An 11489-nucleotide genomic window follows, 5' to 3' on the forward strand; every position below is an offset into this window, starting at 1 on the left:
GTTTTGTTGTGCGGCAGCTCTCTGATGGAATCCGGGCAGGGACAAACAGTACGGCGGCGCCACACCTGTTGCTGCTCCTGTAGCTGGGGTTTGTCAGAGAGGAGATAGTGATGGAAAGAGGTTCCACTTTGTCGCTATTTCCGGTGCTGGAAGACTTGGGCTGTTTTTTTCATGTGATGCTTAAAGCCAAAACGAGTTTTACTGAACTGAAAATGGAGCAGTGCTAATTTTAACACATCTCTCAGAATGAAAATGGCTTATGCACAGTTTTGTGTAAAGATTTTAGACACTGTGGTTGTTTAGAGTCGTATCCATCATGCAGCACCACGAGGGAGGCGTCTGGTGTTAGGGGGTTTGGCCCAGTCTGTGGCTGGACAACAAGCTCAGACATACAGCCAGTCTTAAAGAACTATCTTCAGAGACAAGAAGAACAAGGAGTCCTGCAACAGATGGTCTGGGTCCTCACAGAGTCCCGATATCAACATCATGAAGTCAGTCTGGAATTACATGAAGAGACAGTGGACACTATGACAGCCACAATCCACAGAAGAACTGAGGTTAAAATGCTTGGAACAGTCTACCAGTCAAATTCCGTGAAAAACCTTTTTCGTGTACCACAGAGACCCAGTGCTGTTAAGTCAAAGGGTGGTCACACCAAATACTGGACTAAGATTTTTCTGGTTACTGTATGAAGTTAACTGAGGAATACAAACTATTCATAGCATTATTTTTGAAAGCATCCCTACTTTACTTTCAGTGCCCAAAAGTGTGTACAGAGCTTTGCATGGGTCGGAAAATTACAACAAGAGCATGACTGAAAATATTGGTTTGTTTATCAGCCTACTTCCATGAGTGTTAATGTATACTGAATGTGTGTGTGTGTGTGTGAATGTGTGGGAGTGCAGGATCCTCAGCTGGGCACTAGAGCAGCTGAGGTCTCTCTCCTTAGAGCTGCACTGACATCACCAACACATTGCCTCACGTTGCCTCTGAGATTTTGAGCACCAGGACCTGAGGACCTGCAAGTGATACAGGCCGGATGGCTTGTTATAATGTCTGTTTAAATAAAACTGCCCCTTTACTGTGTCTATGTGTGCAGTCCTTAAGAGAGGAAGCCTACATCAGCTTTTCCCTGAACCTCAGTCCTGGAGGCTCAATGAGCCAGTCACAGGAGATACACCATACCTGAAGGTTAGTGAAGTTTATGCTTCAGAGTGTGATCATTTGATGTCATACTACATCCTCTTCAGCATTTTAGTATGATTTTAATCCTCCACACTTAAAAGTCAGTGAAAAATACTTCTCTGGTTTTGTGCCTAACAGTTAACTAGTACTTGTGTTGTTTTTCTTTAGAACATGAACTGTTACACATAGACACACACAGGAAATCAGCTACATTTCTCTCTCTCTCTCTCTCTCTCTCTCTCTCTCTCTCTCTCTCTCTCACTATATATATATATATATATATATATATATATATATATATATATATATATATATATATATATATATATATATATATATATATATATATATATATATATATATATGTCTGTGTGTGTGTGCATGTGTGTGTTTATAGTTCACTAGTTCACTGCTACCTCCCCCTTTTTCCTTTCCTTTCTTTCCTTTCCTTTCCTTTCCTTTCCCTTCCTTTCACCCATGTTCGTGATCAGCTCTTGTTTGCCGTTTTAGTGTTTTCTATATAAAAGTGTCCAGCAGGTTTTGGCTCCGACTTTTACTGCCTGCAGTAAAACAGGAAAATAAAATGAAAAAAGGAAAATAGGGCAGGGAACACAGGGAGAAAAAGAGAGTCTAATATTTTTTTGCCTTCTTGGAGCTGAACATGAGACATTTAAGGATCACAGCTGCTGGCACTGGCTTCTGGGGTCTTTGTGTGCATGTGCTCTTTCTTTTTTTTTTTTGCTAATGTAAAATTTCAGTTTTCATCAAACAAATATCTCTGTGTTGTTAAAGTTCAGCTCAAAGTCTGTCTTACAGGATACATAATGTCACATTTGCTTTATCTTCTAACCATTACCATCATATTGGGTTACTATTAGTTCATTTGTAGTTGAGTGATCATATTAACGTACAGTACAGTTTAAAAATCAAATGTGCGTTTCTCAGTCAGGAGGTTTACTGATAATCAGCAAAACATTAGTGTTTGCACCCAAGACTGGAGGTTTTAATTTGCTTTGTCAGGAAACACAAAGAAAACAGCTGCAATCAAACATGGACGTCAAAATGATAATGTGATTTTGGAAGGTTCTTACATTAAAAAGGTTTCTATTTATAGATCACTCTCACATAACAGATGTCAACCTGACCCCATCCCATCAACAGACTTTTAAAATTAACCTGTGCTTTCAGCTGTATTACTAAACAACAGTACTATAACTATGACAAAAAAAAGAATTTTCTTAAACAAGTTTAAGTCTCAATAATTCTCTATAACCTTGTAGAAAAGAAAGGACAGAGAAAACACATGGCAGGTCTTAAAAGAGTTGTAAGAGTAATGAAACATATATAGCATTTTTAGTAAAGGACTTTGAATATGGAAAACCCTGGTGTAGTCCTTTAAATAAAAATGGGGTCTGCATGATCGTGCAGTACACGCTGACAAACTCTCAGACAAACATCATGTTGGATGCAGTTCAGTTACAATCATTCATAACCGACACTGACCCACGCACACTCATGTACACACTCACTTGGTAACCCCATGTCGTGACCTGAGCAGTCAACGTTCCCCTGTCCAGATCCTTATAAAGTTCTACTGCTGCTGGAAACAACACAACCTGGATTTACAAGACTGTAGAGACAGCGTGTGTGTGTGTGTGTGGGTGAAACCATATTTGGTTGCAGCCAGGCCACAGAGACACAACAAGTCTAAGAGGCTGGTTTGACTGACCACAGTGTCGTGAGGAGTAAGTAACATACACGTGCACACACACACACACAGTGCCATATATGTAACAGTACAGAAGAATCAGTTCAAAACATTTGTGATTCATACAACGGTATAGATTCAATACACTTGATATTGATATTTGCTTACTTATGCAAATCCTGTGAAACATTCTCTGACAGCATTTTTACACAGTCACTGCCATGTTTGCTAAAAAACACATTGGCAGTGACTGTGTACAGGGAAGAAAAAGTATTTTAATTGCTTTTTTAGTCAAGTAATTCTAAGACATCATTTTGTATTGATAAAGGTTTTGATCTTGTGAGTAAAATACTTTTAACATGATGAACACGTGATTTGTAAATGTTAGAAATAATTTTCTGAGAGTCGCTGAGTAAAATAATTACTCCGAGACACAAAGATGAACCATAATCGTGACTTTTGAAATTCTCTTATTTTTACTGGTGCATTTTTGGCAGGTGAATCTTCTAAAGTTGTGGAAGATCCAACTCAATGCCAGCTTTGCATTATTGTTTTTATCGGTTTATTTATTTTTATTTGTTTTTTGTGTTTTGTGATGCCAAAAGAAGAAAAATATAACTTTGTCTCCAAGACAACAAGGGAGGGGTTTAATTTTAACTATCTGGAGTTGGAAGTAGTGTGTATGTATGTGTGTGTGTGTGTGAATGCGTGCATGCACATGTACGTGTGTGTGTTTGTAAGGCAGTGTATTTAAAGAATATTGAAAACACATGTCTGAAGCTTGATAAAAAAAAATATTTTAGGCAGTGGGTAATTTGGCATGATCTTTGCACACACACAGCTCCCCACAAAGCTCCCTTGGATGTAAGTTTGACCTTATGAAAAACCACATAGACATGCATTAACTATAAGTATCAGAGACCCTGAAGAACTACGGCATAAACAAGGTTAATTTAGACCTTTAGTGATCTGAACACTTTAAAACTGTTCAAATGACTCATTTGTGGGTTTTGATGAATAAAACTGTGCCGTACTAGAGGTAATGTTGAGTCAAGCCTGATTTAACAAAATTATGACTATGGTAAAATTATGTGCACTTAACTAAACTCTATGTCATATGGATTTCCTGATTATCTATGTAGAACTTGCAGTAATAAAAGCCTTAAAATGTTTGCAGACTTTTGTAAAATAAATAAACAAATAAAATGAGGCAGTTTATTCACTCAGTGTATAATGATAGAACGTCCATGAAAACATTCAGTGAACCATGGACTACCCCTCTTACCACCAACACAAAACAGCATGAGATGGATCCTACCTATACAGTAAGTGTGCACATTCAACTGCGGTGAGGTACAGGTGCAGGGAAAAAGGAAGCTTGCTTTAAATGTGAAGTGAAATAGGTTACATTTATATCTCTACTTGTTTATTTTAGATGTGAAAACACATCATATTGCAGTTGGGCATTACATTACTTTCATTAAAACCTAATACCTGCAGCTGGACATGGCAGGTTAACAGTGAGGTTTAAGATAAACGGTTCAGTGCCTTGGTTTGAAATTTGGATCATGAAGAGCAAAAAAGATGGAATTGCATTGTTTGGCCAGAGCCACAGACGAAGTGGAGGGGCAGGCAGGGAGTCAGTAGAGGGAGACAGTGTCAGCCCCCATTGAAAGTTGCATCCTCCTAAAGAAGAGTCCAAGGAGATGAGAATCAGAACTAAAACGTTATCTTCTTTTGCATTCATTTTAGTATGAATGCAAAAGAGAATGTAAACAACTCTGAGGCGATCTTTGTTTTTGCAAAAACATTTTCAAAACATTTTTACAGGATCATGTGTTTTTTCAAGATTTTCCATGTCCTAGTTTTCATTGCCAAATCTGTTATTCTTTTTGCAAATGCTCCACTACTGAGGCCTTTTTTTTGTTTGTTTGTTTTACAGCATAAACTCGGAAAAGGTAAATCACAAACCAGCACTGTGAGATCTCCCTGGTGATTCAAAATGAGTGATCACAAAGAGTTTGAGGCGACATAAATTTGCCTTCTTAATACACAACTCCCTGTAAAGACATGTTATTGATACATCATTGATTTGGCATTGTTTGCCTCATTCACACTACTGTGCAAGACCGGTGTTTTGAAATGTATCCACTCTGGAAAGCGCATTCGAAAAGCAGCGCTTTTAGGTGCGAAAAACGCTGGCTTTAGTGTGGACATGACAGAAAAAGGGGGTCATAAAAAGAGAGAGAAGTGACCATCTGGCTCAGGTCAAACTCCTACAGAGAGTGATGGTCACAGTAGAGTGTGTGTGTGTGAGAGAGAGAGAGAGTCCCCTGCAGTGAAAGGTGATGACCACAGCTGTGTGTCTGACCTGAAACCCATAGGGGGCCTCCCCCCCTCCTAATCCTCTTCCTCCTCCACTTTTGCTTCCTCCTCCTTCGGCTCCTATGCTCTATTTTTTCTTTCTTTTCCTCTTCTGTTCTCTTCATTTCGATCTCTATTTCAATTCTCGACCATAAAGACACTTTCAGACTACTTAAACTTTACTAAATACAAACCATGCAAGCAAAAAAGCTCTGTGCAATGTGCTTAGTGGGGCAGCCATTGTGGTCTCACCTCCTCCACTGTTTTGCATCAATTAGCACATCACCCCCAAGACTTTTTTGTGTGAGTGTGTGTGTGAGTTTGCTGTGGGGGGAAGGGAGATGAAGGACTATTGTGGGTTGTCAAGGGAATTTAGATTTACCGTGTTGCTTAACTCAATCTGTTAAACTCAGTCTATCTGAGTGGTCATGTATAGCTTTAGTATTTTTGCCATGGTTGGCTGCAGTTTAACATTGGCATGAATTTCCCTGACAGTCCTCTGACAAAAGCTCCCACACTGCTCATGCTTGTGTGTTTTGTGTATGGTTTTATATTAGTTTTGTGTACTTTCACTGACACTTATGCGATTGACAGTGATCGACAATCACTCAGAACAGACTTTTACATTACAAATTACCCAACAAGTACCAGTCACAAATCTGTTTATGCAAAACACAGAAAATGTATTTAAACCTCCAGGGGCTCTGATTCTGGCTGAGGCTCAGTCCTCAGGCAAGTTAAACAAACTGAGCACTTGGATTAATTTCCAACACAATATAACTTTGCTTGATCCAGCGTTGCACAACTCTGCTGTTCAAACAACTGGATTTCGTGCTTATCGCCATGACACAATTCTGTAAGATATTTAACTCAAGATGGAGTCCAGATGGGGTTCTTATGTAGCAATATTAGCATCACACTGCTAAGTGGAGGTAGTTCATGACATGAAAGATAAGACTCTTCTGCCTCCCTCAAGAGTTCAACTCTGTTACCCTCACTGTAGTTTACATTCCACCACGGGCAGACAAACCTAACAGCATGGATGAGCTGTATGATAGTATCATTGACTTGGAGAACACCCATGTTGAAGAAGCTTTCAGTTTTAACACAGCCAGCATTTTAAGATACCTGCTCGAGGTGAATGTACACTGGATCACTGATATACAGCCCTCCCCCACCTTGCCTTTGGGAAAATAGATCATATCTCCATTCTGCTGCTCCAAGTCTACACACAAAGACTAAAACAAGTCAAACCAATTCTACATGACTGTCCAGTGTTGAGTCACTCTCCATGACTGTTTTGAGACCACAGACTGGCAGATGTTTAGGGACTCATATCATGGCAACATTGGCACACGACTCTGTCATAACTTACTGGGTCCTTGACATTCCTTGAGAAAAGGCCTTGGGTAGTGAGACCTAGCAACCCCACCTTCTCCTCTTTGACCTCATCACTGACAGTGAGTGACTTGGACTAAGACTGCTGTCGAAAACCTGGTGAGCGGGTGTGATGACAACGGCCTCTGCCTCGACATCAACAAGAGCTAAGAGATGATAGCAGACTATAGGAACCTGCAGGAGGCGACCACATCCCTGCTGAGAGGGTCAGCAGTTTCAAGTATCTTGGTGTGCAGTGCACATTACTGGCTGACCTCTACTGGACTGTTTGACAGAGAAATAGTGGTTCAAACTGCACCACTCAGGAAATTGAAGAAGTTTGGCTTAGATCCTCCCAAACTTTTATGGACACAGTATTGAGAACATCTGACGGGTTGCATCTCTGGTCTGGCAGCTCCCTGCTCACAACCACAGGTCTCTCAAAAGACTGGTGAGAACAGCAGAGTAGACCATTGGCAGACCTTCCCTGCCATCTAGGACGCATACCACACACGTTGTGTGTGTGGAAGGGCATATGATGATCTTGCCACCCAGTGTACAAACTGTTTACCCCTCTGCCAAGGCTGACAGTGTCAGTGACAGAGCATGGACCTGCAGGCTTTCTGACGGCTTTATATCCTCAGCTTTTAGCTAGGTGTATCTGATAAACTGGCAACTGAGTGTATATGCATGAATACATCTTCGTACTTGGTGCTCTTCTGTATGTTCACACATTTAATCGTCTTAACTTTTCATCTTTATCTTATTTACATATTCTTATATATTTCTGCAATTGTATATCTCACTTCATATTGCCTTCCAGATAAATCAGCCTGACCAGCATTAGCTTATCACAGATCTATCGAAGTTGCTGTATATGTTGGTTGATAAGTAACAAGAAATTGCAGAACAGAAAAGCCAAATATGTTTGAGGTAAATGAAGGTAAAAGGTAGATGACTACCTAAAAATTTCTTAATAACCCATTTAATGCTGAAAATCACAGTACAGTGAATAAAACAATGAAAAATACTGCCACTGTCTTAATACAACCCACTCATCTGTGTCACTTGCAGAAATGCACCAAGGCTTATCCACACCCTCCTAACTCTGACTGCCTTTGATATGGCTGCATTTCATTTCTATTCCATCCAACATTTTGCTGTGATGTGCTGCATTGATTTTTTTTTTTTCTGGTAACACACTCACATACAGAGTTTTTGTCCACGTAGTTGAGACATCAGCCAGTGAGCTTCCTGCTGCCTGCCACCGGACCGAACACACACTCTGTTGGTCCAAATAAATCGTTCTTTCATCACTGTGCTATGTGTGTGTGAGTGTACGTCTGTGCGTGTATGAGTAGTCCAGTACTGTAGGCTCTCTGTGTTGCACTGACAGACACAAACCAGCTGCCTGCATTCCTCTCCTTCTCTCTCTGCTGACTTCTTAAGGTTGATCTCCCCTCCCCCATACAGGCCAGTGTCTCACACATACTTCTATAATGCTATATATATACACCAATCCATAACACATACACACAGACAGAAGGAAACTAGGCAAGAGACAGCACAATGAAGAAATTTATAGTAAATAGAATAGATTGGAATTAATCTTTTCTGTGCCTTTTACAGCTGGGTTAAAGCTGCACTGTTCAATATTCATCTGCCACCCATCATCGCCTAATCCCACACAGCCAGAATTAAAGCAGAAAAGATCAAAGAAGGCATTCAAAATGTCCAGCAGTTTAAGAGTAACTGAATAAGGCTTAGTGGTTTTATATTGACGTAGTGGGGACTCGGCCCAAAAAACTCCTGAATCTGTTTTTTTTTTTTTACTTTTCAGAGAAGTATCTGCACCACACCTGCAGACTTTTCATATAAATCCACACTTGTTACAAGAAAAACATAACTTTATATTAAATAAAACCAGACGTGATGTTTCTTGTGATTAAAAAAAATACTTATGCACTCATGTATATATCTATTTCCATACAGTGAGTGTGTGTGTGTGTGTATATATATATATATATGTATACATATGTATGTATATGTATATGTCTTTACATTTGTGAGTACAACTACAGAATATCCAAAAATAATGATTACAAATATGAGTTCATATAATTTACACAATCATTGCATCACATTCAATAACACATACAAATGGGTTAAAGCATGAAAATACACCAGCATGGCGTATTAAACCTTAGCTCACTCCTCAAAAACACTTAACATGCTGGTTAGACCAACTTGGTCAGCCAACATGTCCTGTAAGCCGTCCTCAAATTTGAAAACCTCCTCAGACCAAACTGAAAGGCTTGTGTTTTTCCACCTCAGCTCCACATCTAAATAGTTGTTCAGTATTGGATTTCACATGGCAGCTCAAATACTTTACATGGCGGTCACGCTTCTGGCTATCCTCGAACTGAACAAGCACAGTCTAAACCATCAAAATCTTTTTTGTTGCGTTTATTTCACCTTGGTCTACTGTAAATCTAGTTGTTGTTTGTATAACTTTTTTTTTCTCCCCCTCTCCAGCAGATGTCCAGCTGCAGCAGACCACAGTCCAAACAGTGACTGACTGTCTGGAAACCTGCTGGACAGCCCACATCTCCTTGACCACTGCAGACACTATCCACAAACATACTCACACACACAAACAAACAGCTACAGTTAAACATGATGAAGTCTGTCCATTTGACCCGGTGTGCCTACTAACTGCTGCGTTTACACACCACAGACAGGAACAAGGAGTGTGTGAGTGAGTGAGAGAGGCGGCATGTTTTTGCATGCCCGTATCTGTGTGTGGATACTGGTGAAACAGCATTTACGGCATAGACAGCAGACATGGAGAGTCTGGTTGAAGAGGTTTTATCATCAAACTTAAACAAATTAAATATATGACAGATTCAAATTATCTCTCTCACTCACCCCTCAAGTCAGTGTTTGCAGATTTCTGTAGCCTTCAACTAAAATCAGAACGCTCCTAAGTGAAATCATCTTTTTCTACAGCTAAGCTTTTAGGTATTTCTCAGCTCTATAAATCATGTAAATCCCAAATTTCTGTGAACTTTTTATGCACAGATCTCCCAGCGGGGGCTCGGTGAAATTTTGTTCCACAGTCTTGTTAACTACCCCAGGTTTGGTTTGGTGAATTAAGTCATGTGATGCCATGGGTGTTTAACACGTAAGTGGGGCGGAGTGATAAATCAGTTATATTTAAAATTAGTTATGGAAAGTTTTGTTTATCAATTATGAAAACACATGATACATAATGCAAAACAGAAGAATAAAGTTCATTGCTTCAAACATCAATGTACTCATGCTGATGTGCATTTTACATGAAATTTTGCATACATTTACCACAGTTTGATGTGCACAGATTTTGGAAAATATTAATCATGGATGTAGTAGATTAAATTTTCTGTAAATGAAAAATTCAAAAGTAACAGTATATGTATTGTGTACCTCTTAATAGATGCAAAAGAGAAATCCATGCTTCCATCCATCCATTTATTCTAGTGTATAACACTGTGCTGTCTGTGAGCGGTGACACTGATCGGATAGTGTTTGACAAATACTCTCCAGGGAAATCACAGTATACTAACAACATTCTCAATCAATAACTTTAATAGCTGGAGACCTTAATTATTACCCAGCTGTCCATCTGTATACCAAGGCTCAATCCAACTAGTGAAACCAATAATACATTTATCATTGACCAGTGAAATTGATTCATCCCTTAGACTAATACAGCTCTGAGCAACAGCCTCAGTGTTTTTGTCTCATCTGTCAGCTCATATTTTCATGAATGTGTAATGCCTTTTCTTAGCATACTTTAAAACAGAGGCCATAGATCTGACCCCCACAGCAGCTGTGTTTCTCTGAACAACTCCAAGCCCTGATGAGATCAGGACATTTAGCATCCTAGAAAAAGCTTGTGTAAAAAGAGATCACACTGTGAACAACTAGAAATCACATCACACTGAATATGTTTCCAGTGGGTCAACCTCATCCTCTTTTTCCTCATCAATGCAATTTGCTTTTTCAGTTCTGGGTGTCATGAAGCTGATGTCAGTGTACATTGATTCTATTAGAAACTGGGTGGATAGATTGAAGTAGCACAGATAGCAATGAGGTTATCCTGCTGCAACTTGCCAGTAAGGTTTTGGACTGATTTTATCTACAAAATCACTCAAGGTAAAGGTCTGTGTCTGTCCGCTTTTTAAAAACTGGACACTTAACATTGTTATTTTAATTTTTTATGCACTTTTAGATGGCATTAAAAATTTCCTTGCAAATCATTTTCATTGTTCAGATTTGTGTTTGGGCATAGGAGGATAACTTACAACAAATGTCCTCCACTGGATTCAAACAGCAGACATCAGTGGATGTCCAGAGTGTCCAAGATGGATACCACCAACAGTTTGGACACCTGGGACACCCTTAGATCATCTTCTGATTGCTCTTGTTAGTAATTATTTGCAATCCAGACAACCATGTGCAGGATTGTGGGAAAGGTTGGATCCTATCCCAGATGTGGGCTACACCCTGATCATAGGGCTAACAATTTTTTATGCAGATAGATGATTCATACTTACATACACACACACACACACAGAGAAAATAAACTTACCTTGGCATGCCACTGCGTTTTCAGCTTTGATAGCAAAACGTGAAATGACAGATAAAGTTTCATCTACAAAAGGTAATTAAAAGTGGTGAACATAATGAATAAAGACCTTTAAATAATAAATGCCCCACGAGACATTCAAATCACAAAGTAAAGGGATACAAAACAATTTTAAAGTAAAAGATAAAACAGAGAAATAAAACAACAGAATTCAGCATGCACGCA

This window comes from Toxotes jaculatrix, chromosome 15, assembly GCF_017976425.1.
Source record: "Toxotes jaculatrix isolate fToxJac2 chromosome 15, fToxJac2.pri, whole genome shotgun sequence".
NCBI lineage: Eukaryota > Metazoa > Chordata > Actinopteri > Toxotidae > Toxotes > Toxotes jaculatrix.